Below are 27,227 nucleotides of genomic sequence, written 5' to 3'. Positions count from 1 at the left end.
CTGTATACAGTCAGCAAAAACAAGACTGGGAGCTGACTGTGGCTCATACCATGAACTCCTTATTGCCAAATTCAGACTGAAATTGAAGAAAGTAGGGAAAACCACTAGACCATTCAGGTATGACCTAAATCAAATCCCTTATGATTATACAGTGGGAGTGAGAAATAGATTTAAGGGCCTAGATCTGATAGATAGAGTGCCTGATGAACTATGGAATGAGGTTTGTGACATTGTACAGGAGACAGGGATCAAGACCATCCCCATGGAAAAGAAATGCCAAAAAGCAAAATGGCTGTCTGGGGAGGCCTTACAAATAGCTGTGAAAAGAAGAGAAGCAAAAAGCAAAGGAGAAAAGGAAAGATATAAACATCTGAATGCAGAGTTCCAAAGAATAGCAAGAAGAGATAAGAAAGACTTCTTCAGCGATCAATGCAAAGAAATAGAGGAAAACAACAGAATGGGAGAGACTAGAGATCTCTTCAAGAAAATCAGAGATACCAAAGGAACATTTCATGCAAAAATGGGCTCGATAAAGGACAGAAATGGTATGGACCTAACAGAAGCAGAAGATATTAAGAAGAGATGGCAAGAATACACAGAAGAACTGTACAAAAAAGATCTTCACAACCCAGATAATCACGATGGTGTGATCACTGATCTAGAGCCAGACATCCTGGAATGTGAAGTCAAGTGGGCCTTAGAAAGCATCATTACGAACAAAGCTAATGGAGGTGATGGAATTCCAGTCGAGCTATTCCAAATCCTGAAAGATGATGCTGTGAAAGTGCTGCACTCAAATATGCCAGCAAATTTGGAAAACTCAGCAGTGGCCACAGGACTGGAAAAGGTCAGTTTTCATTCCAATCCCAAAGAAAGGCAATTCCAAAAAATGCTCAAACTACCGCACAATTGCACTCATCTCACACGCTAGTAAAGTAATGCTCAAAATTCTCCAAGCCAGGCTTCAGCAATATGTGAACCGTGAACTTCCTGATGTTCAAGCTGGTTTTAGAAAAGGCAGAGGAACCAGAGATCAAATGGCCAACATCCACTGGATCATGGAAAAAGCAAGAGAGTTCCAGAAAAATATCTATTTCTGCTTTATTGACTATGCCAAAGCCTTTGACTGTGTGGATCACAATAAACTGTGGAAAATTCTGAAACAGATGGAATACCAGACCACCTGATCTGCCTCTTCAGAAATTTGTATGCAGGTCAGGAAGCAACAGTTAGAACTGGACATGGAACAACAGACTGGTTCCAAATAGGAAAAGGAGTTCGTCAAGGCTGTATATTGTCACCCTGTTTATTTAACTTATATGCAGAGTACATCATGAGAAACGCTGGACTGGAAGGAACACAAGCTGGAATCAAGATTGCCGGGAGAAATATCAATAACCTCAGATATGCAGATGACACCACCTTTATGGCAGAAAGTGAAGAGGAACTAAAAAGCCTCTTCGTGAAAGAGAAAGAGGAGAGCGAAAAAGTTGGCTTAAAGCTCAACATTCAGAAAACGAAGATCATGGCATCTGGTCCCATCACTTCATGGGAAAGAGATGGGGAAACAGTGGAAACAGTGTCAGACTTTATTTTTCTGGGCTCCAAAATCACTGCAGATTGTGACTGCAGCCATGAAATTAAAAGACACTTACTCCGTGGAAGGAAAGTTATGACCAACCTAGATAGCATATTAAAAAGCAGAGACATTACTTTACCAACAAAGGTTTGTCTAGTCAAGGCTATGGTTTTTCCTGTGGTCATGTATGGATGTGAGAGTTGGACTGTGAAGAAAGCTGAGTGCCAAAGAATTGATGCTTTTGAACTGTGGTGTTGGAGAAGACTCTTGGGAATCCCTTGGACTGCAAGGAGATCCAACCAGTCCATTCTGAAGGAGATCAGCCCTGGGATTTCTTTGGAAGGAATGATGCTAAAGCTGAAACTCCAGTACTTTGGCTACCTCATGTGAAGAGTTGACTCATTGGAAAAGACTCTGATGCTGGGAGGGATTGGGGGCAAGAGGAGAAGGGGACGACAGAGGATGAGATGGCTGGATGGCATCACTGACTCGATGGACGTGAGTCTGGGTGAACTCTGGGAGTTGGTGATGGACAGGGAGGCCTGGCATGCTGCGATTCATGGGGTTGCAAAGAGTCGGACACGACTGAGCGACTGATCTGATCTGATCTGAGCATGGCCCTGCCCATCAGAACAAGATCTATTTTCCCCCTCAGTCAGTCTCTCTCATCAGGAAGCTTCCATAAGCCTCTTATCCTTCTCCATCAGAGGGCAGACAGAATGAAAACCACAATCACAGGAAACTAATCAATCTGATCACATGGACCACAGCCTTGCCTAACTCAGTGAAACTATAAGCCATGCCATGTAGGGCCACCCAACACAGACGGGTCATGGTGGAAAGTTCTGACAAAACGTGGTCCACTGGAGAAGGGAATGGCAAACCACTTCAGTATTCTTGCCTTGAGAACCCCATGAACGGTATGAAAAGGCTCAGTGGTTAATGGCTATCATATTGAAAAACACAAATATGTAACATTTCCATCATCACAGAAAGTTCTAGAGGACAGTGCTGGTCCAGATAGCTGGGGCCCACTGCTTTTCCTTCTTTACATTCCATAGATGTCACCACCAGGCAGTAATTTTTTCTCTTCTTTGTGCTGCACTTTCAGTTCTCATCAAACTCTTTCTGCGTCAGTGAAGGTGGAGAACAGCTGGTCCCCATCTTCACTGAACCAACACTCACTCACTGAGAACCAGCTAGGAACCAGGCCCTGCTCCAGGATCTGCAGATAAACATTAAATGAGGTAAGGTCCTTGTCCACATGTACCTTCCATTCTATTGTCACAGCCATCAATACGTATAATAGCGTGTCCGTAGAAAGCACTAAAAGAAGGAAAAGAAAAGAGCAAGCAGAGAGAAGGCTGTCAGGGAAGCCATCTCTCAAAAGGAGATATTTCAGCAGAAACTTAGAACAAGGGAGTGAACTGTATGATGCTTTAGAGAAAGCACCTAAATTGAAGGAGGCCAAGGCCCAGGAGCAGAGAAGGCAATGGCACCCCACTCCAGTACTCTTGCCTGGAAAATCCCATGGACGGAGGAGCCTAGTAGGCTGCAGTCCATGGGGTCGCTAGCAGTCGGACACGACTGAGTGACTTTACTTTCACTTTACTTAGAGAAAGAGTAAGTGCAAAGGCCACGAGGTAAGAATAACTTTGACATGTTTGATAAAGGCTAATGTGGCTGGAGAGAAATAAGAAAGAAGTAGAGAGCTAGAAGAAGAGGCAAACCCAGATTTCATGGAGCCTGAAGCTTATGCAATTTGGAGGATCCTCTTTAAAACAAAGAATTCCAGCAAAACATTTACTTCTGCTTCATTGACTATGCTAAAGACTTTATGTAGATCACAACAAACTGCGGGAAATTCTTAAAGAGATGGGAATACCAGATCACCTTACTTGTCTCCTGAGAAACCTGTGTGCAGGTCAAGAAGCAACAGTTAGAACCAGACATGGAACAACAGACTGGTTCCAAATTGGGAAAGGAATACAAGTCTGTATATTGTCACCCTGCTTTAACTTATATGCAGAGTACATCATGCAAAATGCCGGGCTGGATGAAGCACAAGCTGGAATCAAGATTTCCGGGAGAAATATCAATAACCTCAGATATGCAGATGAAACCACCCTTATGGCAGAAAACGAAGAGGAACTGAAGAGCCTCTTGATGAGAGTGAAAGAGGAGAGTGAAAAAGCTGCCTTACATGTAAATATCATGTATGAAATGAGTTGCCAGTCCAGGTTCGATGCACGATACTGGATGCTTGGGGCTGGTGCACTGGGACGACCCAGAGGGATGGAATGGGGAGGGAGGAGGGAGGAGGGTTCAGGATGGGGAACACATGTATACCTGTGGCGGATTCATTTTGATATTTGGCAAATCTAATACAGTTATGTAAAGTTTAAAAATAAAATAAAATTAAAAAAAAAAAAAAAAAAAAAAAAAGGTCAGAGTGGGCAGTGGCTCAGTTCCTGGAAATCTCAGTCCCCTTCTCCAAAATAGTTGGAATAATTCTCCCACTTATTAGCCTATGAAATTATCCAGCTCATACAAACTGCTGCTGCTGCTGCTGCTAAGTCACTTCAGTCGTGTCTGACTCTGTGCGACCCCCCATATTTTAGGGCCTCTCGCCTTCTGAGATGGCCTGAACTCTGTGGAATATGTTTCTCCCTAAATAAACCTGCTTTCCTATTTACTTTTCAGAGCAGATTCCTCTTGCCCGCCCTCTTATATCCTTCACAAGTGTCCTATATTAATAAACCTACTTTTTGCCTGTCAAAAAAAAAAAAAAAAAAAAAGAAAAAGCTGCCTTAAAACTCAGCATTCAAAAAATTAAGGTAATGGCATCCAGTCCCATCACTTCATGGCAAGTAGATGGGGAAACAATAGAAACAGTGACAGACTTTATTTTCTTAGGTTCCAAAATCACTGCAGATGGTGACTGTGGCCATGAAATTAAAAGACACACTCCTTGGGAGAAAAGTTATGACAAACCTCAACAGTGTATTAAAAAGCAAAGACATTACTTTACCGACAAATGTCTGTCTAGTCAAAGCTATGGTTTTTCCAGTGGTCATGTATGGATGTGAGAGCTGGACCATAAGGAAAGCTGAGCACCCAAGAATTGATGCTTTTGAACTGTGGTGTTGGAAAAGACTCTTGAGGGTCCCTTGGACTACAAGGAGATCAAACCAGTCAATCCTAAAGGAAATCAGTCCTGAATACTCATTAGAAGGACTGATATTGAAGCTCCAATACTTTGGCCACCTAATGTGAAGAACTGACTCATTGGAAAATACCCTGATTATGGGAAACATTGAAGGCAGAAGGAGAAGGGGATGACAGAGGATGAGATAATTGAATGGCATCACCGACTCAATGGACATGAGTTTGAGCGAGCTCCGGGAGTTGGTGAAGGACAGGGAAGCCTGGCGTGCTGCAGTCCATGCAGTTGCAAAGAGTCGGACATGACTTAGTGACTGAACTGAACTTTAAAACACAAGAAATAAAATGAGAAATATGAACTTGATTAAGGACCTCTCAAATCTTGGAAAGGAACCATACGAATGAAGGGCCATGAAATAAACTTCACAGCAAAGCCATTTCCGGTGAAAGAAGATGTGAAAGCTTTAGATAAAGACCAGACTTTTAGGGTCTCAGAGACTATGGTAAGGATGGGAAGACACAGGATGAGGTTTTTTAGTGGATAAGGCTAGGCTCTGATTTACATTGTAAAACTGTTTTTGCTCTATGCTTTTATAGCTTCTGAGTAAGAAACTGACAAGGGAAAGAAGGACAAGGATGGAGAGAGGGAGACCAATCAAACCCGGAGACAAGAGATGACCATGCTTATGCCAGGGTCTTGGGTGGTATAAACTGGAGGGTTAAGAGGTGGATGGGAGGGCATTTTGAAGGCAGAACCTGAAGAATTGTTAAGGGCATTGATGCAGAAGGTGAGAGAAGCCTGTATTTGCAGTAAGAGGAACTAAAAATGGGCAGCGATGAAATCTACTAGGATAGTTAAGCATTAAATTTGGGGTTGAAAATCAGGAGTTCGATTTGCCCACATTTAACGCCTGCTTCTCAGACATTTAGCAGAAATGTTGAATAGGCACTTGGTTATACACATTTGATCTTCCCTGTAGCTCAGATGGTAAAGAATCTGCCTGCAATGCCAGAAACCTGGGATCGATCCCTGGGTCAGGAAGATCCTCCAGAGAAGGGAAAGGCAATCCACTTCAGTATTCTTGCCTGGAGAATCTCTTGGATAGAAGAGCCTGATGGGCTACAGTTCGTTGTGTCGCGAAGAGTCGGACACGACTGAGCGACTAACACTGCTGCTACTGCTATACACATTTAGAACTCAGAGGAAGAAAGAGGCTTAGCATACAAATTTGAGCATTATCTTACACAGATTGTATTTAAAGATAGATGAAAATACCTAAGGAGAGAATGTAGAAAGAGAACAGGGTTTAGAGACAAGTTCCATGGGACTCCAACATTCCATCATACGACCCTTTTAAAAAGCTGAAAAGATATTAAGCTTTAATTACTCTCTTTGATTCTTTACTCTTGACTTTGTGGGCCAAAAATTCTCCAAATTCAATTCTGTAACAAGTAAGGGTGGACACCGTGTCTATCTTACTTGCTGTAGAATCCCCATCACCTCACATGGTTCTGGCATAAACCCATTAAGTATTAAATGAAACTTGAGTTCATTTCTTTCATACCTTCATGCTGCCCTCATACCCATTCTGGCTTTAGAATAGCCACTCCCACGATCCATCACAATTCCTGACTTTGGTGGCCCAGAGACAGTCTAACAAAGACCCATATGTGCTGGTCTTCCTCAGTAGAAACACACAGCTCACCCCTATACCAAACTTAACTTAAATCTCTATATCCACTGTTGATGCTGATTCTAAGAAATGAAGATGCTGCTCTACACACACTCTCTTAAGACACTGCCATTTGTGAAGAGAAAGTGCATGTATTATTGAGTTTCACAGTTCGGAGCGTTCATTATGTGATGAGCAACTGGGTAATACCATGAGCCACAGACGGTAACTAAACACAAACTGTTTATCAGACCTGGACAGTGGTTTATCATAGCTTTTCTGAGTGGGAATGGTTTTCCCATTTTGTAGCATTTGTAACTCTAAGTAAGCAGTTGTGTGAATGGGTACATTTTTGCTGTAAGATGTAGTTAGTTTTCTTGACTTCCCTTAAGACTCAAATCCCATATTAATTGAACCTGATCATATTCAACCCAGAAGTCTATCTTGCAGGTTCTGCCTCCAAAATTTATCTCATAGCCATGTACTTCTCCCCACCAAAACTGCTAGCACCCTGTCATAAGCTCAGATAGCATATCAACTGGAACTCTTCAATAGCCTTTTTTTGTTGTTGTAACATGAGCCTTTTTCTTTATTTTTTAAAATTAGGGTATATTTTTATTTTTAACAGCAAAAACATTTTGTATTGGGGAATAGCCAATTAACAACATTGTAACAGTTTCAGGTAATCAGTGAAGGGACTCAGCCAAATATATACATGTTTCTCCGACAGCCTTCTAAATGGCCCCCCTGCTTCCATGCTTGCCCCATTCCTCATTTCTATCCTTTGAGTTTAGACACAACCTGGGGACAAACAAGATTTAAAACACAAGATTTGAAAAATTTTAAGGCACTTCTGTGGGAAAGGGCAGTTGAATATATCCTTCTCAAGTTTAGCACGATCCCTTAAGCTAAGCATCTTCAACCCCGCTTTGCTTACAAAGAACTCTTTAAGGATGCTCAACTGAGGTGTCTGCTTTTCCTTCTTCCTGCTAAAAATGGCTCTTGGATGCTTTTATTCTTAGTGATGCCGTTCTATTGTAGCACCAATATAGTTATATAAGTGCATCGTTTCATGCTCTATTCACCTTCTGAATCTTTTAACCCGACCTCTCTCAGCTGAGAAAAGAAATACTATGGGTTTAAATCTATCTGCTATCAGCTGCAGCAGGGTAATTCTTACCCGAGGGCCCCAAACCCTCATTTCAGTTCGACTAATCTGAACTTCTTTCGGAGGCAATGCTATTTCCTTCACTACCTGGTCTGGCTGTGTGCTGAGCCCCAGTTATATTTAGGCAGTGGAGGGGAAAAATAGGGATATTAACCTCTAACACTGATGAAAATAATAGCCACAATAAAATCGGGATGAAAAATGCAGGGGTAGTAATTATTCTGCTCTACCTTACCCCAGAGGAAATAGTTTTCAGATAGAGCCTCAGGAATTTGTAAAAGGTCCCTTCATTTGGGGGTTTATAAGGCAGGTGGAAGGGCTATCGGGAGGCAGGGGGAGTGGCCAGAGCAGCAGACAGTGTGGCGTTAAGTGATGGTGCCCCCAGCAGAATCCCTCTCCTCTCCCTCAACTCTTCAGAGGTTGAAAAATCTGAGGATGCAGGCTCTTGGAACCACTTCCCTCCTCTGTTCTATCTGGCAGCAACCTAGTGTGGAAAATATACTAGGCTATATTTCAAATAACCTAAACCAACTGGCAAAAAGTACTAAATTCTTGCTTTTGTGTCTGGCTCTTAAATTCCTGCAGACCTGACTTAACAGACAAGAGAGGGTCATAAAACTGAACCTGTGAAACAAAAATAGACCTTTCGGGACTTCTCATACACACACAGCAGGGGTGCCAAAATCGCTTTCATTTTTTCCTGTTTCCAATCATGTTGTGCTTCCTCCACACACATGTATGTCTGAGCAGGCATGGGAGAGCAAGCATCTTTCCAGGCAAGGCATGGGCCACTGAAATGTGTGGAACTGCAAGGGCTTAAACTCTTAGGGTCCCATCTTTGTGTAAAACAACAACTCTACCTTGCTACAACCTCTCCATTGCTGTAATTAATTTCAGGCACCTAAGAGAGCATGTCTTGGTTCTGTGTGCTACTCTAACTGCTGTGGTTTAAAAAGGCTTTATGCTTTGAGGTTTCCTCATTCAGAAATCAAATAATTTAAATCTAAAAAAAAATACACAAGTGCCTTCTGGCTACTGATGACAGGGAGTAGCAATAATAAAAAATAATAATAGTAAAAAATATGCAACCACGTTAATGCCAGGGACCTGGGGATGCAATAGACAGAAATGAAATTAGAGAGGAAATCATGATATTGCTGAAGTGCTGGAGTGCTGCTCTCATACTAAGACCAGGGGGATTGGGATAAGGTAAAGTTAATTGCATTTCCAGATGACAAACCTCTCACCTCTGAACTGAATGGCTCTTTATAAAAGCTATCAGTAATAAACTGTAAATCTCAGCCATGATTGCAAATAAAGGTCATCCCTTTCATGCTGCCACTTTCCTGGGCCTTATTACATTCCCGCCTGAACTGTTCCTGCTTCTTAAGGTGTGCCAGCTGTCCATATAAGCAATCAGCACGGCTTGCTTTCTTTATTTTTTTAAGGCATGACATTATCGGATTTACATCCTCACACATTGTGCAACTGAATTGGGCCAATCCCCTACCCCTGGAAGGGAAGGCAGCACCAGAGGTAGGATTACTCTTCATCTTTTCCCATGAATGTAAAGGAGGTGCTGCGTTCCCCTGCTTCACATCCGAGTACTGTCACGCTTTGTGAGAAGAGGCACACCCCACCCAACACACTGAGCTTAGATGCCGGAGCCCCATCTCGTGTGCGTGGCAGGGATCTCTGTTTTTCACCACTCCCTGGACCAACTAGCCTCCTTTGGAAAGCTGAGTTAAATTTAATTGAATGTAAATAAGTAAATATTCATTAATTTCTACTCTGTTGACGACATTGTCCCTAAATCCTTTTTCCTCAGTGCGTCTCTCCAATTCCGTCAACAACAGTAGTGAATATTTGGTGACTGCTCACTATGCACTGAGCTTGTTTTCTGTGATAGATACAGTGCTGAGTATGTAACAGTACCTCATCTAATCCTCACATCTGTATGACTGGATTCTGTTTCAGCTCCATTTGCAGATAAGGAAACTGAGGTTCAGAGAGGTACTGCCTCAGACTTCCCAAATGGTAGAGATGAGATTTTTTTTTCTCTTTAGCTGAAGGGACCCCTGGATCCTGGAAGAGACTGAGAAAGATGAAATAATACAAAACAGCAAAGCCAATTGCTGGATGCAAAGCTGACTTCAGAAGCTCACTCGCAGGAAATAGACCAGGCACTGGAGGTTACCCATGCTGGGAAAGGGAACAGGTGCACTAAACACTCCTAAAACAAAACTCTAAGAGATCCTGCACTAACCACTGCCCTTACTGCTGAAGAGCGTGTACCGAAAAAAGGCATTAGCCTTCAACTCAAAATGACATGGTTCCAACTCTGAATATATTTGCCCATCATATTTATCCATTTGCCCATTTATTCATTAAATCACCACATGACAGGCAAATAATCACCCTGTGAGATTTCAGCTTCTCTATTACCTTCCCTTGTCTACAAGAGCTATTGTGTTAAATGAATACTGAAAATACCTTGCAAAATATAAAATATTCCTCAAAAACAGGTTTAAAATTTACAACAATCCCTTAAAGAGTAGCAGCAATGTACATTATTTTGTTTGAAACTTGATTTTAACTATTTTTAAAAATCAGACAGGGAAAATCTTAATCTGAGAACAACCACTGATGATGTATTCACTTTTATCTACTCAGAGCTACAATCATTTCCCATGTGTATGGTTTTGCAGCATACGAAAGGACTTAAAAGAGCTTAATACCTTGCTCTTGCCTTCCAAGAGCTTACAGTCTCATCTAATTAATAAAAATAAAAAGATAAAATGGCAATGTAGGATTTAATCAGCAGTTCAAACTAACACAGTGAAACCATATCAATGTAAAAATAATGTCCAACAATTTGTACCTGAGTTCAGGTAATGTCAAGGTCACTTCATAGTAAGGAGTTCACTGAAAGGGGATACTCTAGATCTTGAGTAAGGTCCAGAATCTTGATTAGTGAAAGGAGGACATCGCATACTTAAAATGCAACATAGATGGTAAATAAATCTCTGAAAGGAGGAATTATTCTTATTCTGTGGAACATTAATCATAAGGGTTCTATATGGAAAATTCACAGGTGAGTGGGAAATGAACTTGGAAATTTCTGGGGAGATAAGCCAGAATTAATTGTTTTCTCTGGTATCATGGGATGCATCTGCTCTGGGGTAAGCCCCATGTGTCCTGGGTCCTGCCCCAGGGTGAGTATCCAGCTGGAATCCCCAGGAGATGGCCACACAGACTAGAATGCAGTAACCCACATCTCATATTTTGAAGACAAAGACTGTCATATGACTGTAACATTCCTAAATTCCCAAACATTTGTAAACATGTATCTTGGGAATTCTGGACATCACTTTTCTCGTTACTGACTGAGCCCAAATTCACATATCTAAAGACCACCAGGGTATGATCAGTGAGTCCAGTATTGGAATGACACACACAATCCAATTATAAATGACTGTCCAGAAGTTAATTTTTTTAGTGATGTGGATAATTCATCTGAAAAGATAGCCACAACAATGAAAGAGGAGGAGGAGGGAATGGGGGGAAAGCAGAAGGAGTGTCGTTTCATTCTGGGATGTGATTGAGAAGAAAACCCCAAGAATGAAATGGCCTTTACTGGGCCCTAAAATCCTACACAATGTTCATTCATTCATTCATTTTTCATTTACTCTACCACATCCACCCCATGTGCAAGGTGAAATGTTTAGGCTCTACGGAGGTAGACACAGTCCTAGTCTATGAGGACCTTAAGCCAGAGAATCCCACAAATGAAAATTTAAGACATATAAGCACAATTCAGGAAAAGCCGAAATGGAGCTACATACACTCTTATTGGGCAGCAACAAAGATCACTTCTGATGAACCTATTGTCCCAAGAATTACTAAGATCTTCTCTCTCTTCATCTAACTTAGACTTCCAAGTCAAGACGGGGTTTTAGCCACCATGAACTCCTACTATGTTCCAGCAAGGCTTATTCCAATTGAATTCTCATGTTGACTCATCTTTCCCTGTTAATTTCTTTCACTTATGAATAACCTCATATTTTTAAAAGTGTATATATGGCAGACTGCCTCCCATGAAAGTGTAACAGAACTGTTAAGTGTCATTACTATTCAAAGGCTGCTTTTTCAGACACCTATTTGCTATTTACAAGGAAGTCCCTGGGTACACATGAAAGATAATATCAGTTATGCTGTAACAATAATAAAGAAGACTTGCGTGTAAAAGCAACAGCTTTCACTTCTTACATATTAAAAGCTTTAGCAGTGATTATGATGAACAAAACAGAAAGGGATAATTTTCTTGTGAAGATGAGAAAATTAAAATAATTTGGGAACTATGGAGGAAGCAAGGGTGTTAAAGCTAGTTATTTGAACATTGCCTGCCTCATTACCTGAGCAAGAGAGCATGGTATCTGAATAAACCTGGAATCATTAAGTTTTGTTTTTTTTTTAAGAGACATCCATGTTTGTCAAACTTTAGTATTCATCAGGACTTTCCCTGTAGGTCTTCTGAAGGCCCCATCCCTGAAGATTCTGACAGAGCAGATCCAGGCTGTGACCCCCAAATTTGCATTTTTAGCAAGTTTCTAGGTGATGCTGCTGCTGGTAGTCTTATGATCACACTTTAGGAACCACTAATATAGATCAGAGTTTGGCAAACCCTAGGCTGCTGCTCCTCTTGTAAAGTTCTATTCCAACACAGCCATGCCCATTGTCCATATATTGTCTATGGTCATCTCAGACTACAAAAGCAGAATTGAGTAGTTATTACAGAGATCACTGGGCCCACAACACTGAGCATGTTTATTATTTGACTCTTAACAGAAAAAGTTTGCTGGGTATAGATTATAACCAGAGTCATCATAGGGCTGGGAGGAACCATCTCTAACTGGATTCTCTTTTTATTAAAAAAAATAATAATAAAAAACCTGTCCATGAAATTGAGAAAAGCTCAGACTAGAGCCCAGGTAGGGCTCGCTGGCCAGTGTAGGCCAATTCTGGTCACTTCTGAAAGACTCCTTTGGTCAGCAATCATCTTGAAGTGTCTCTTCCCTAATTATCATGAGAATTCCATTTGCTCCTTCCAGTGTTAAAGTTTCCATTTCCTAGATATTTATGTCTTCTCTTTTAGATTCAGTTCAGTTCAGTTGCTCAGTCATGTCCGACTCTTTGAGACCCCATAGGTTGCAGCACACCAGGCTTCCCTGTCCATCACCAACTCCCAGAGCTTGCTTAAACTCATGTCCGTCGAGTCAGTGATGCTATCCAATCATCTCATCCTCTGATGTCCCCTTCTCCTCCTGCCTTCAATCTTTCCCAGCATCAGGGTCTTTTCCAATGAGTCAGTTCTTCACATCAGGTGGCCAAAGTATTGGAGCTTCAACTTCAGCATCAGTCTTTAACTGATTTCCTTTAGGATTGACTAGTTTGATCTCCTTGCAGTCCAAGGGACTCTCTTAGATTATTCCATCCTTATTAGTAAAATACACCCGTGAATAACTTTCTGAGAAAAGGGACAGGAGAAGTAAATCCTATGCTCACCCTTAAGCAACAATTTGGTTATTAAGTTCTACACTGGAAATAATTTCTGCTCAATATTTATTGTTTTCTTGTTTTCAGAACTTCTATTGAGAAAGTTGATGCTGATTGGGACTGCTTTTCCCTCTGAAATTGTTTATCCCTATTTAAATGAAATTTCTGCCATATCCACTTCTGGCCTGAGTACTTGGGGGCCCTTTTTCATCTTGAGTCATCTTTTGAAATAGCACCCTATGCTTATTTCATGAATGTGGCATCTTTCTGTGTCTCCCTGTGTATTTTGCTTCTATATTTTCTTCTTTCTTCGCTACTTCTACTCCCTCTGGGTTCCATTTTCTTCTTTGTTCCTATCATCAAGGCAAAAGTTCCCTTAAATGTCTGAGTGGACATTGTTCATTCATATTTTAAAATGAAACACTTTTTTAAAAGTCCACTGGAAGTTCTGTGTGGGGTGATTTCTATATTCAGAAGGGGACCTGGTTGTTTCTTTGGGATCTCAGCTGACAGTATCTATAGATCTTTCCTCTTGGAATGATCAGCTTCCTCAGAAAGGACTCTTCCAGTCTCAAGCCTGGAGATGATAAGCCGGCTCAACAATGTTCTCCAGCCATGTGACAAACAAGGGCAAAGAAGCCTCACCATTTAGTACTCAGACTTCATTTAAGTATTCCTTGCTCAGCCGAGCTGGACTCCTCACATCAGCACCTGTTCAGCCTCTCTAGAGCGCCAAGCTTCTAGGGTAGTTGGGCAAAGAGCTCTTCATATGAAGCACAGAGTGCAGGAATCTAGAAGATCAACTGACTTTTATGCCGCTTCCACTTCTTTCTGTGCCCAGCTCTACACAGGCCCACACCCACAGAAATAGCCACTGTCTCCAACAGAAGCATCTTTCTTGTTCTAGCACCTCACACTGGCTCAGTTTGCAACATTTTGCAGACATGTAGCTCCACCTTTCTGTCTTCCACTAAATCTGTTACCATCAGTCCAGTTGTTTCCCAGCTCCCCAAATTTGGACATTTCTTATCTGCCATCCACCTCCTCTTCTGTTTGTTATCCTTCTGACTTTATGTGTTTTTATACCTAAACCATCATTTTTGTAAGGCTTTGAGAGAGGGCAGAAATAAATCCATGCTTTTAGCCACCATATTTTTGAACTACGTCTTGGTAGGAGGTACCTTTAGTGAACAAATTCCATTCCATCATTGGGGTATTTGCTCTCTAAAATGCTAAGGAATGATCATGACTGATTTATCTCATACAGTGTCAAAGGAGAAGGCAACCAAAAATTGTAAATCCTTCAATAAACTATAAGACATGTTTTTATTAAAATGCACACAGGAATCTGTATAATGGGTGCAGGCACAGATCAACCTCAGCAACTAGTCTCACACATCTCATTTTGGATGACTGAAGAAAATTGATGACAATGCCATAAATACTGTTTCAGTATTTATGAGAATATTTCAGTATTTACTATGAGAATATCCTACTGAGGATATTCTATGAAGTGGGTATTCTGTGTCTCCTGGTTTTATTCTACTATCTTCATGCCAGCATTACCAATTTGGGTGAGACCTGGGTTCATTAGATATTCAAGCAGCATTTGTTTAGTCCTGGGAGTGAAAGGGAGTAGGTTTCATGTAGCTTCGTCTTAATGAAAGTTTATTATGTTATAAATCTGATGTAATTTCAGGGGCTTGCTGCCTTGCATGATGGATGCATTACCTGGCCTAGGAATTGAAAGAACGGTCTTTGTAACATACTCACCACAAATCCCAACGTTGGACAGACCTACTCGATAAATCTTCTTCTAGATACTCTGTCTTCTTAAAGTGTATATATGTGTGTATACGTATGTACACACATGTGATCTGTATATACATATTTTAATCAGCCAGGGGACCAGCAGAAGACAATATGCGCACACTCAAATAGGGTAACTAAGGAGAGTTTAAAGAAGGAACCATTTGCAGAAGTGTGAGCTTGGTTTATGGAAACCCCGAAGAGATGGTGAAGCACCTTGGGGTAGCAAGGTACAAACCATTATCATTCCTAGGCCTGAAAGTCCCAGGGGAGGGTGAGGTTGATGAAATCTGACAAGATCAGTAGCTGTGGGAGAGGGCTGGAGCTATGGTCTTCAACAGAGAAATGGAACCAATTCTGAGCCAGAAAGCGAGGGAGCCAGAGGAATAAGTACCACAACCTCACTCTCCTCCTGCCTCCCATTCTTTTATTGAGCCCTCTTATTACTTAAACCAAAGTAGAAGCTGCAAGACAAGGATGAGAGTGTTGCAGTCCTAAAGGTCATCCTGTGAGGCATAGTGAGAATGGTCACTTCAGTTCAGCCGCTCAGTCATGTCCGACTCTTTGCAACCCCATGGACTATAACACACCAGGCTTCCCTGTCCATCACCAACTCCTGGAGCTTGCTCAAACTCACGTCCATCAAGTCGATGATGCCATAAAATCATCTCATCCTCTGATGTCCCCTTCTCCTCCTGTCTTCAATCTTTCCCAGCATCAAGGTCTTTTCCAATGAGTCAGTTCTTCACTTCAGATAGCCAAAGTATTGGAGCTTCAGCTTCAGCATCAGTCCTTCCAATGAATATTCAGAACTAATTTCCTTTAGGATGGAGTGGTTTGATCTTCTTGCAGTCCAAGGGACTCTCAAGAGTCTTCCCCAACACCACAGTTCAAAAGTATCAATTCTTGGGTGCTCAGCTTTATGGTTCAACTCTCACATCCATACATTCCCACTGGAAAAACCATAGCTTTGACTAGAGGGAACTTTTTCAGCAAAGTAATGTCTCTGCTTTTTAATATACTGTCTAGGTTGGTCATAGCTTTTCTTCCAAGGAGCAATGGTCTTTTAATTTCATGGCTGCAGTTACCATCTGCAGTGATTTTGGAGCCCCCAGAAATAAAGTCTGTCACTGTTTCCACTGTTTCCCCATCTATTTGCCATGAAGGGATGGGACTGGATGTCATAGTGAGAAGAGTGGAGAGTATAAAATAAACATATAAGAGATTTTGTACCCTTGAGCCCCTCTAAGGATATAGCAATGACCAAGTAAGGACTAGAAGTAACTAAATGTTCATTTCATAAAGTGACTTTACAACAGGCTTCTGCTGTTACATTGTTTTGCCCCATTATTTTTTTCTTTGTTATGTGTTTGCTTTGCCCATTGGGTTGTAAGCTCCCTAAGAGCAGGGGCATGCTCTTTTATGTTCCAGCCCACTGCTTGGCACACAGAGACTCAGTAAAGGAAGGAATTGATAGAAATCACACCAGTGAGTGACCTCAGTTTCTTCATCCACAAAATGGGAATGCAGGGAATGCGGAAAGATACTAAACTACATGACATAATTGACTCCAAAATAATCCGTGTGGTCAAAATACAGTGATGTCTTGAATAAAAGGTGTTAGAAGGCACTTCAAATATTATAATAATTTTATTGCTACTATTATAGACATGTCCAAATAGGATCATAGCAGAGTAGCCGATCTGTTCCATAGTAAATGCATTGCCAGGCAGCAACCGTGCAGTCAAAACATAATCAGTCAACAGAACATGCTTCTTAGGCCTCAAAAATTTCTCTCTCTCTTTCTCCCTTTCTAAGATGGACGCTCAAGCCCTAGGCAACATAACCACTGAGGTTTTATTATAAAATACATTTCAAAATAATGGTTGCAAGTCTTGGAAGTAGAGAAGAAGATGAAAAAGAAGAAGTAAACAAGGCCCTTTTCTCCTACTAAATGATAAATTAAAAGCAGCACTTTGCTGTTCTGCCTCATTTATTATTGCATTGCACTCTCGCCGCTAGAGTTAAGGTTGTGTCAGCGTTTCCATTATAAACCCCTATTTTCAAGGGTTTATAATTCAGCCATAAAAATTTGCTCCAGGCTGAAACTTGTCATGCAAAAGGTCTCATTGTAGGACCCAACTTAGGACAAATTTAAAGGAGGAAGAATTGAGTTGACTGGTCTCAGGTTAAAAATGGGAACAAAAAATTGTCCTAATTTGTTGGCCCTTCTCTCAACTTCAGAATGATTCTTGAATCTTAGGGAAATCTAAAACGCCAGAACGAGATGAGAACATGAGTACATTTTCTTACTCCCCTGTGAAAACAGTCCCTCTCAGCACAAAGTAACACTAAATGCAGAGACATATTAAAAGTCAGTTTACCCCATATACTCCCGCATATATAATTTACATATTGCTACTGATATACATATTCTCTGATATATTGGAGAAGGGAACGGCTATCCACTCCAGGATTCTGGCCTGGAGAATTACATGGTCTATACAGTCCATGGGGTCACAAAGAGTCAGACACGACTGAGTGACTTTCACTTCCCTTTCACTCATTGATATACAAGGGGCTTCCCAGGTGGCTCGGGGTAAAGAATCACCTGCCAATGCAGGAGAAGCAGGAGATGCGGGTTCAATCCCTGGGTTGGAAAGATAACCCCTGGAAGAGGAAATGGCAACCCACTCCAGTATTCTTGCCTAGAGAATCCCACGGACAGAGGAGCCTCTCACGCTACAGTCAATGGGGTGGCAAAGAGTCAGATGTGATTGAGCACACATGTACTGATTTAAAAAACTAGATCACTTGTCTGGGTGTCTGTTCTTTGGTTAGTTTTTGTTTTACAACTCTTGTAAAGTGTAAAGAATGAACACAGCCACAGAAAGAGTCTCTTGGACTGCAAGGAGATCCAACCAGTCCATTCTGAAGATCAGCTCTGGGATTTCTTTGGAAGGACTGATGCTGAAGCTGAAACTCCAGCACTTTGGCCACCTCATGCGAAGAGTTGACTTACTGGCAATAACCTCAGATATGCAGATGACACCACCCTTATGGCAGAAAGTGAAGAGGAACTTAAAAGCCTCTTGGTGAAAGAGAAAGAGGAGAGTGACAAAGTTGGCTTAAAGCTCAACATTCAGAAAACTAAGATCATGGCATCTGGTCCCATCACTTCATAGGAAATAGATGGGGAAACAGTGGAAACAGTGTCAGACTTTATTTTTGGGGGGCTCCAAAATCAGTGCAGATGGTGATTGCAGCCATGAAATTAAAAGACGCTTACTCCTTGAAAGGAAAGTTACAATCAACCTAGATAGCATATTCAAAAGCAGAGATATTACCTTGCCAACAAAGGTCTGTCTAGTCAAGGCTATGGTTTTCCCAGTGGTCATGTATGGATGTGAGAGTTGGACTGTGAAGAAAGCTGAATGCAGAAGAATTGATGCTTTTGAACTGTGGTGTTGGAGAAGACTCTTGAGAGTCCCTTGGACTGCAAGGAGATCCAACCATTCCATCCTAAAGGAGATCAGTCCTGGGTGTTCATTGGAAGGACTGATGCTGAAGCTGAAACTCCAGCACTTTGGCCACCTCATGCGAAGAGTTGACTTATTGGAAAAGACCCTGATGCTGGGAGGGATTGGGGGCAGGAGGAGAAGGGGATGACAGAGGATGAGATGGCTGGTTGGCATCACCGACTCGATGGACATGAGTTTGAGTGAACTCCGGGAGTTGGTGATGGACAGGGAGGCCTGGTGTGGTGTGATTCATGGGGTCGCAAAGAGTCGGACACGACTGAGCGACTGAACTGACTGACTGATGGCATCATTCTGTCTCTGTGTACACTGGAATCCCAGATTCAAGACTTATTCCATTGGTGGTTGTCAATCTACATTATAAATTTATTTTCCTGGCAGGTTAAACTGTATCCAAGATGCCATTAGAGACATACCAGCTTGCAAAGTGGACAGTTGAGTATGGGACGCCAATAATGCTCAGCAGCAATTATAAAACTCATTTCAAAAACCAGAAAAAACAATTTTTCACTGGCATCGTGCACAAGTCAGAACTGAAGAGGGCTCACCCACATGTGTTACAGGTCAAGAGCAGCTTTTTGATGCTATGGTTCAAGCCTTGTTGAGCTGAGCTTCCACTCCAACATCTGCTTAGGCTGACAGAGCTTTGTGGCTTTAACTCCCAGACTTGAAGCCAAATCTATTGATCAGTGGGCCTTAGACTTTCATGTGCCTCAGAATTATCCTACCACCAGAGTCTCTAATGCAGTCTGTAGGCCAAGAATTTACATTTCTAACAAGTTCCCAGGTGCTAATGATGCTGCTGGTCTGGGAACTACACTTTCAAACCACTGGTGTGTATCTTTCAAATGTGTATTAATGAAAATAAATGGATGGTATAGTATTCCAAATGACATAGGATCCTCAAGTACTGTCTTCTTGGGGTGTTTCAAGGTATCTTAAAATGAAGTCATTTTAGATCCTAGAATCCTTGTAATGGTATAATGATCTGTAGTTTACAGATGGGAGAATTAAGGGCAAGAGCATTGTCTAATATCATGCAATAAATCAATAGCAGCGTCAAGATGAAGAATCAAAATTCCAGACTCCTAATTCCACAGTCCAGGTGTGTTCTGACCTGTGCTGGCCAAGTGGCCATTCTTCATAACGTGAAATAACAGCATGTGCTGGCCACAGATGATTTTAAATAGAATCAATATGCAGCATGAAAACGGACCATTTTTAGAGCCATACGGTATAACGATCTACTTTATACCTTCACTCACTGTATTTCAGTAATTGAAAAGTATACCTTAAGAATGCAACATGAATACGGGAAAACGGGCTCTTATTTCCAGGGGTAGCGACCATGCGAGCCTAATGTCATCACAAGAGAGCACCAAGAAAAACCTCCTCCCACAAAGAAAAATAGCAGGGTAACAATAAACATCATCCTATCTCACTACAGCAACTAAGAAAGAGCTGGCAATACTAAATCACAGAAATAATGTGAAGGGGAAAAGAAAAAGACAACTGCAGACAAAATAAGAAGGGAAAGTTTTATTAATTCTAAATATGCTTTCCCCATTGGGTTTACACTAGCATTTGTCCTAATAGGTTCCAGATGTTCAGCCGTCCTGTAAGTAGCTACCTAGGATAAAACAGTAGCTTGCCTCCTTTAAGTTAAGAAGGTGAAATCGTGGACCTTGCGGCTGATTTACAGTTTAGTTAAATCAGAGCCCACAGCATGAACAAACGGGATCGGCGAGCAGTGGGTGAAGGCGAAAATGGTTGTTAGAAAAGGCTGGCGGCTCAAGAGTTAATACCAACCTTTTCTTTGAATGCAGCCTTCTGTAGTAGCTAATGAAGGTAATGAAATATGACATGTAGTTTGGCCCTTGACCATGGAGTGCACCCCCCTCCCCTCTGTGCTGCGAACAAAGCCAAAACAGATGTAGCGACTTCTGTATGGTTTGGGGTTGACGTTTGTTACACAGAGCAGGTCACCACGTACATTCCCAGAACGTTCGCTTCTGACACACGCGGCATTATCTGAGAAAGATGCTGCCTTTGTTTGTGAGGTGGGAAGAGAAGAGAGGGACTGAGCGAGCAGACAGGGGGACTTGAGCCTCTATGAAAATTCAGCCAAATTCCCCTCTTGTTCTTTGCTCTGGTTCTCAGCCATCATGTCCCTGTCCGTTCCCTCCCCCTGACGCTCTCTAAAATGGAAAAACAACAACAACAAAAAAGCCTTCTGTCCTTTAGGGAGAATAAAGAGACAGCTTTGCTTCAGCAAAGGAGCTTTCAACGAGACTGGATTTTATAGAAAAATCTCCCTGTACATTGACCACTGGCCAATCTTTTAACATTAGAAGAAAGGGAACAATAACGGGTGTGTTTCACCAAAGGATGGTTTGCACTCTTATTTCGGAAAGTCACCTGCGTCTATCACAATTGACAATGATCAGGAAGAATCTCCTTGGCAAACAACACCAACATTTTAGGTTTTCTGACTCTTGTCAGTATCTGTGCCTGGTAGCCCCATGCAAGTGGACAGGTCTCAAATGAATGTGCTATGCTTCTTGCAATAAAGAGCGCTTGGCTTGGCTGTGTTGCTAATCCTAATTGCAGCTGTGCTGGATCCAGCGTCTCTGCTCTTGAGGGCCATTGGACTATTTGTGTGATTTTTCCCTCCCCGAGGGATCTCACTCAAATGGTTTTCTTTAAAGAAAATTTCATCAAGGCTTGGCCTAATACAGCATCTATTCTTTCCAAAGGATCAGATGTTCAGCAAAGTTAGGGCAAAAAAGAGGAGTAGGAGGAAGAAGAGTCCTCTGGACAACTGATAGCCTGTTTCAAATGTTATTTATCATTCTCAGCAGAAACACTGACGTGCCTTTTGAAACGGGATACTGTACCTTTAACCTTGAATCTGAACGCATTCTTAATTTGGGATGCAAGCTGAGGTTCAAAAACGGATAGCCTTTGGGTGGTGGTTGGGGGGAGGGGTGTGGCTGGATTTATTTATGAGACGTGTGGAAAATTTTGACATCACAAGCTAGAGCCATTATTCACTTGTTACATGACACAAGATTGGCTCTTTTAATGCAGCAACATCACATAAAAAAAATTTGATTTTATCCTCTGACAGCAGGCTGGTCCTCTGCTGCTCACTACCCACCTACCCCCACAAAATGTAATCTTTTGAGGTTAAAGGCCACAGGAAAGTGATTTAAGTAGGCTACGGCTTCCATAAGCAGGCTACGGCTTTCATCAGATCCCGGAAAACCGGGTTTGGACCGAGCTCCCTCATTAACAACACGCTGCAGGAGGGTGGGGACCGAGGGCTAGCTGGGAAGGAGGCTTTTCTGTAATGGGGTTCCCCAGCCCACCCCACACCCCTTTCAGCCCTTCACCAGCACAGCTGCTTCCTGATGGCTGGGTAAGAAATTGATGCGGACTCAAAGCCGCTCATCAATTTTAAGAACCATTCACTTCTGAGGCATATTAGCCCAGTCCTTTCTCCAATTATGCGAGACGTCCGAGGCATAATAAGAATCAGACCTGGAGGGTATAAGACACCCAACGCTTTCAGGATGTGTCATCCTTTATTCAAACCATCTTGCCCCCACAACTGCATCTTATGACCAGGAGACAATCCTGGGAAGTCCTGGGACCCCCACTTTGCAAAGGAGGGAACTGAAACTCTGCAAGAGTGGCCTGATGTCATACATGTACAAGTAGCCGATATATGACCGGAACCTGGACCTTCTGACCTAAAAGCCTCTCATCTTTCCTCTTCAGCCAATTTTTCTATACCTTTTCTGCATCCAACAGAAGCTTGTGAAGGACCAGAGACTACATTGGGCACTTTTATTTCATTTGAACAGAGTTTACAGATTGCATGGAAATTTCTGTCATCATGCATCCCGCATCCAAACATGTCTTCAGTGTCAGAATAATGCCACAAGGTCCAAAGGTTTTGAGTTCGGTTCCGAGGCTAAGGGAAAGAGGTTGCCTCATGTCTTCATCACAAAAAAGAACTCAGTCTCTAAAACTCCTGCCTTCTGAAGGTATTAGGAACACACCCAGGACTGAGTGGCTACATTTTTCTTGGCAACAAAAGTGTGAGTCTGCTAAAGAGCAAGCTCAACGCATGGAATAAGAACTGGCTGGAGCGAAGGCATACCCGGAGCTGAATCCTCTGGGCATCAAGGTCTGCTGGCGAAGGGATAGTGGGAGTGGGGAGAGGCTGCCTGCAGGGAGGAGGCTGAGAGAAAGGGCAGATATCTTGAGTATCTGGCTTAGATATGATATATCACAAAAACTCTACCCAGAGTCCAAAGACTATCCCCACAACTTGGCTGTGTCTGGAAATATCACTGCTTGAGTCAAGCAGGTTCCTTGTCTTCATTTAGAAAATTTGTCCACTAAGGTAGCCAAGGCAGGCTGTTCAACAGTTTATATTGTCACATTCAGGGCTACGATCTGACACAGTCTCAAGCAGGTTGCAAGCCAGAGTCAATCTTCAGTGGTTTTTGATGAGCCTGGAATCAAAGCTTTGGTTGGTGAGAGGTGAAAGCAAATGGAGAGGTTTTCTGTGTTATGAAACCCTCGACCACACCCACCAAGAGTGACAACATGTGAGGGGTCCTGTAAGATCTTACAGAGGAGGGAGCCCTGCCATTTCTGCTGAGCTTTCAGAATGCCCCATTCCCCATTTTGACACTGATGATTAATCCCTTAACTAGCCCAGAACTGCTTCTGGAACTTCATTTCTTGACACCAAATGTTAATAAGTGTGAGTTTTAAGATTCTTCTAAGTATGACTGAAATGCAATCCTGCCTGGAGACAGGGATCACCCCTCCTGCTTCCCATCAGGCTTTGCTGTGTAAACCACTGATACAAGTGGTACCCTATGAAACTGCCAGTATTTGAATGGTTTTGATCTACAAAATAGGCAAATTCATAGATTTCAACCTAATATATTTCTGAGTTTGATAAATAGACAAGTTTAATATACAGCACAACTTAGAGCATTATTTCTAGTAGAAAGACTTGTTATATAATGCCATGAGCATATTATGTAGCAGGTGTCTAATTTTCTTTTACTTCTAAAATGCAAAGCATTGACATTTTTATTACCCATGCTCAAAAAAAAAAAAAGATTAACAAAAAATACAAAATATTATCAAAACTATTAGGCCTTTGGCATAATAGTTGCCAATTTAGCAATGAAGTCTAAATAACAAGCAGAAAGACTTGGAAGAATTGAGTCAATAAAACTCTAGCTGTCCTGACAAAATGAAGAAAAAAAAGGTTGCTGGTAAAAAAGAAATTAACCAATCTCCTCATATTCTCACTGCTCCTTCTTATAGCCCATCATCCAAGGAAAACAGCCCAGGCAGTGGAAAATTACTGTTTTCCAATAAGAGAGACCAACTGCAGCAATGTTGTTTTTATTTCAGAAGAGCACACATCACACAAGACGAGAAATGCTACTGGGATCTAGAAGTCACCCAACACCACTGAAAAGAGGTAAGGACCTGACACAGCTATAGAATACAGAAATGGAAAGCTTTCAGATGTCTTGCAAGGCTGTGGCCACCTCTACAGATCCTAGTAGTTGGAGTGCATGACAGAGCATCAGCAGCTCAAGGTCAGCCAGAGGTTATGGTACCTTGGCTGCTAAGTTCCGTAATAGTCAAGATAAAGCATACTTGGGAAAGTGGGGACACTTACATAAGGAGATGATGGAAGGGACCAAAACCTGGCTCACAGCCTATTCATGAAATCCTGTGGGAAAAAAACATTTTAACCCCTGTCTTGCTGGAGCTTAAACATGGCTTTGATCCTGTGCGATTAAGACTTTCCAGGTTGAAGAAATGTTACTTGGAGAAAAAAAAAAAACAACTTAACAACATCCATGCAGGTAGGTTGTAGCAGCCAATGGAGGGGGAGAAATAGTCCAAATTTTAAAGAACCAGGTCACACGTTTGATGTGGTCTCATGACCTGCTCCTACAAGGTTGTGGCCTTCACTGAACAATGAATGTTTCTGGATCTCTAGAAATGACAAAAGGCATGGGACCCAGGAGCCCACCTGGGGCTGCTGATTGAATGTATAGTGTTGTTGAAAACAATAAAGTTAATTATTCAAGACTGTAAGTCCCAGGGAGGCCAGTGGCAAACATAAATCAGAGAGGGCTGATATTTTCCAGTCTGAGTCATTGTGTGCCAATGAAACACAGAAACTAACCAGGGCAGAAGAGGCTGGGTCAGAACTGCACCTGCCGTGCAGTGGGGAAAGAGCTCTGGCACAGCCAGGGAACCTGGGCTTTGTTTCTGGTTCTGTGTGACCCTCAGTTTCATCCAAAAACTGGGATGACAGGAATTACTGTGAAGATAAAGTATACTAATGTACAGGCAACACAAGCTGAGAACTTGAAAACTTTCAGTAACTATCAGGTATCAGCATCAGTATTAGCACTGTAATGTTGAGACGGATCACACATTCAAGACTGGGTTCTCCCACTTGTCACTATGGTTAGGAAAAAAGAAAAAAGGTCTGATGTGGCTGGCATCAGAATTCCTTGTACAGAGAGAATGATCATTTTAAGGAAAATATTCTTGATAAGGTGCTTGAGGGGAAACTGAGATCTTGAGGGCCTGAGTCAGAAGGAAACATAGGAGGTAGTTATACTGAAATGCACACAAAACTGGTGGAATTTGGATGGGGGAGTGGGTGAGAAGTGGAGAAAGGAGGAAAAAGACGAAAGAGTCTTGCCAAAAAGGTAGGAAATGGAAATCCAAGCTAAAAAAGGGACCAGATGGTGATATGTAAGTGCTCCTGTCCTACCAAAATGTCAGTAGTCGTTATACGAAGCCCACACACACTTAAATAAACCCACACCTCTTATGAGTGGTTTGTCTGAAGGAAATTTAGGAAGATGCCTGAGTTACTCGGCCACATCATACATCACAGACAGCAGAAGGCCATCAAGACAACGTCCAAGATGAACTGACTCAACAGAAGCAGGAACGAGGAAGCAAGAAATAACTACCGGGATGCTTCAGCCCCTTGGAAATCTGCAGAAGTATTGTCAAGGGTGTTATATTTACATGGGATATTTACAGAGGGTGAGAGTTTAGCCATCTTACCTAGAGATGTTTGGACATGAAAACCTTGCCTGATGTCTGAGTTACAAATGGTCTGCTAAGATTAAATCATTAGAAACATACTTCTGCTGCTGCTAAGTCACTTCAGTCATGTCCGACTCTGTGCGACCCCATAGACGGCAGCCCACCAGGCTCCCCCGTCCCTGGGATTCTCCAGGCAAGAATTCTGGAGTGGGTTGCCATTTCCTCCTCCAATTCATGAAAGTGAAAAGTGAAAGTGAAGTCTCTCAGTCGTGTCCGACTCTTAGCGACCCCATGGACTGCAGCCCACCAGGCTTCTCCATCCATGGGATTTTCCAGGCAAGAGTACTGGAGTGGGGTGCCATTGCCTTCTCAAACTCTCCCTATGTCCAGTGCCCCACAAATAAAGCTTCTCCAAGTCACAACTGTCTTCAAAGCTTCCCCCGAAACTGAAGTGTCTATTTAAAATTAAGAGGAGAGTGTAGAAGTAAGCCAGCGTCTACACCTGCGGTGAATGCTGTACTACTCCGGAGACACAAACCAGGTAAGGCAGAAATACTCTTCTTTCCTTACAGGACTCTTGAATCCACACCCACCACTCAAGCAGCTTTGAGAGACATATATTCTCTCTGACCCTCAATCTCTTTATCTAAAGATGGCACTGACCAATAGCCACTTTTAAGAGTGGATATAATGATTAAATGAGAAACATGCAAATCAAAACCACTATGAGGTACCATTTCACGCCAGTCAGAATGGCTGCGATCCAAAAGACCACTAGCAATAAATGCTGGAGAGGGTGTGGAGAAAAGGGAACCCTCTTACACTGTTGGTGGGAATGCAAACTAGTACAGCCACTATGGAGAATAGTGTGGATATTCCTTAAAAAACTGGAAATGGAACTGCCTTATGATCCAGCAATCCCACTGCTGGGCATGCACACTGAGGAAACCAGAAGGGAAAGAGACACGTGTACCCCAATGTTCATCGCAGCACTGTTTATAATAGCCAGGACATGGAAGCAACCTAGATGTCCATCAGCAGATGAATGGATAAGAAAGCTGTGGTACATATATGCAATGGAGTATTACTCAGCCATTAAAAAGAATACAGTTGAATCAGTTCTAATGAGGTGGATGAAACTGGAACCTATTATACAGAGTGAAGTAAGCCAGAAAGAAGAACACCAATACAGTATACTAACGCATATATATGGAATTTAGAAAGATGGTAATAATAACCCTGTGTACGAGACAGCAAAAGAGACACTGATGTATAGATCAGTCTTATGGACTCTGTGGGAGAGGGAGAGGGTGGGAAGACTTGGGAGAATGGCATTGAAATGTGTAATATCATGTATGAAACGAGTTGCCAGTCCAGGTTCGATGCACGATACTGGATGCTTGGGGCTGGTGCACTGGGACGACCCAGAGGGAGGGTATGGGGAGGGAGGAGGGAGGAGGGTTCAGGATGGGGAGCACGGGTATACCTGTGGCGGATTCATTTTGATGTTTGGCAAAACTAATACAATATTGTAAAGTTTAAAAATAAAATAAAATTTTTAAAAAATGAGAAAAATCTATAAAACTGTTTTTGATAATGGTAAGATACTATGTAAG

General features: G+C 42.1%; 1 long non-coding RNA gene across 1 annotated transcript; it reads left to right on the top strand.

The window, feature by feature from the left end:
* Nucleotides 1-2,522: 2,522 nt before the first annotated feature.
* LOC129632409 (uncharacterized) lies at nt 2,523-25,641 on the top strand. The gene is made up of 3 exons (XR_008704510.1): nt 2,523-2,826; nt 23,938-24,007; nt 25,406-25,641. It is a non-coding gene; the product is annotated as an uncharacterized LOC129632409 (long non-coding RNA).
* Nucleotides 25,642-27,227: the final 1,586 nt, after the last annotated feature.

The sequence above is a fragment of the Bubalus kerabau genome, chromosome 17, assembly GCF_029407905.1.
Source record: "Bubalus kerabau isolate K-KA32 ecotype Philippines breed swamp buffalo chromosome 17, PCC_UOA_SB_1v2, whole genome shotgun sequence".
Taxonomy (NCBI): Eukaryota; Metazoa; Chordata; class Mammalia; order Artiodactyla; family Bovidae; genus Bubalus; species Bubalus kerabau.
Note: the sequence above shows the minus strand (reverse complement) of the source record. Positions and strands in the feature narration are given on the sequence as shown.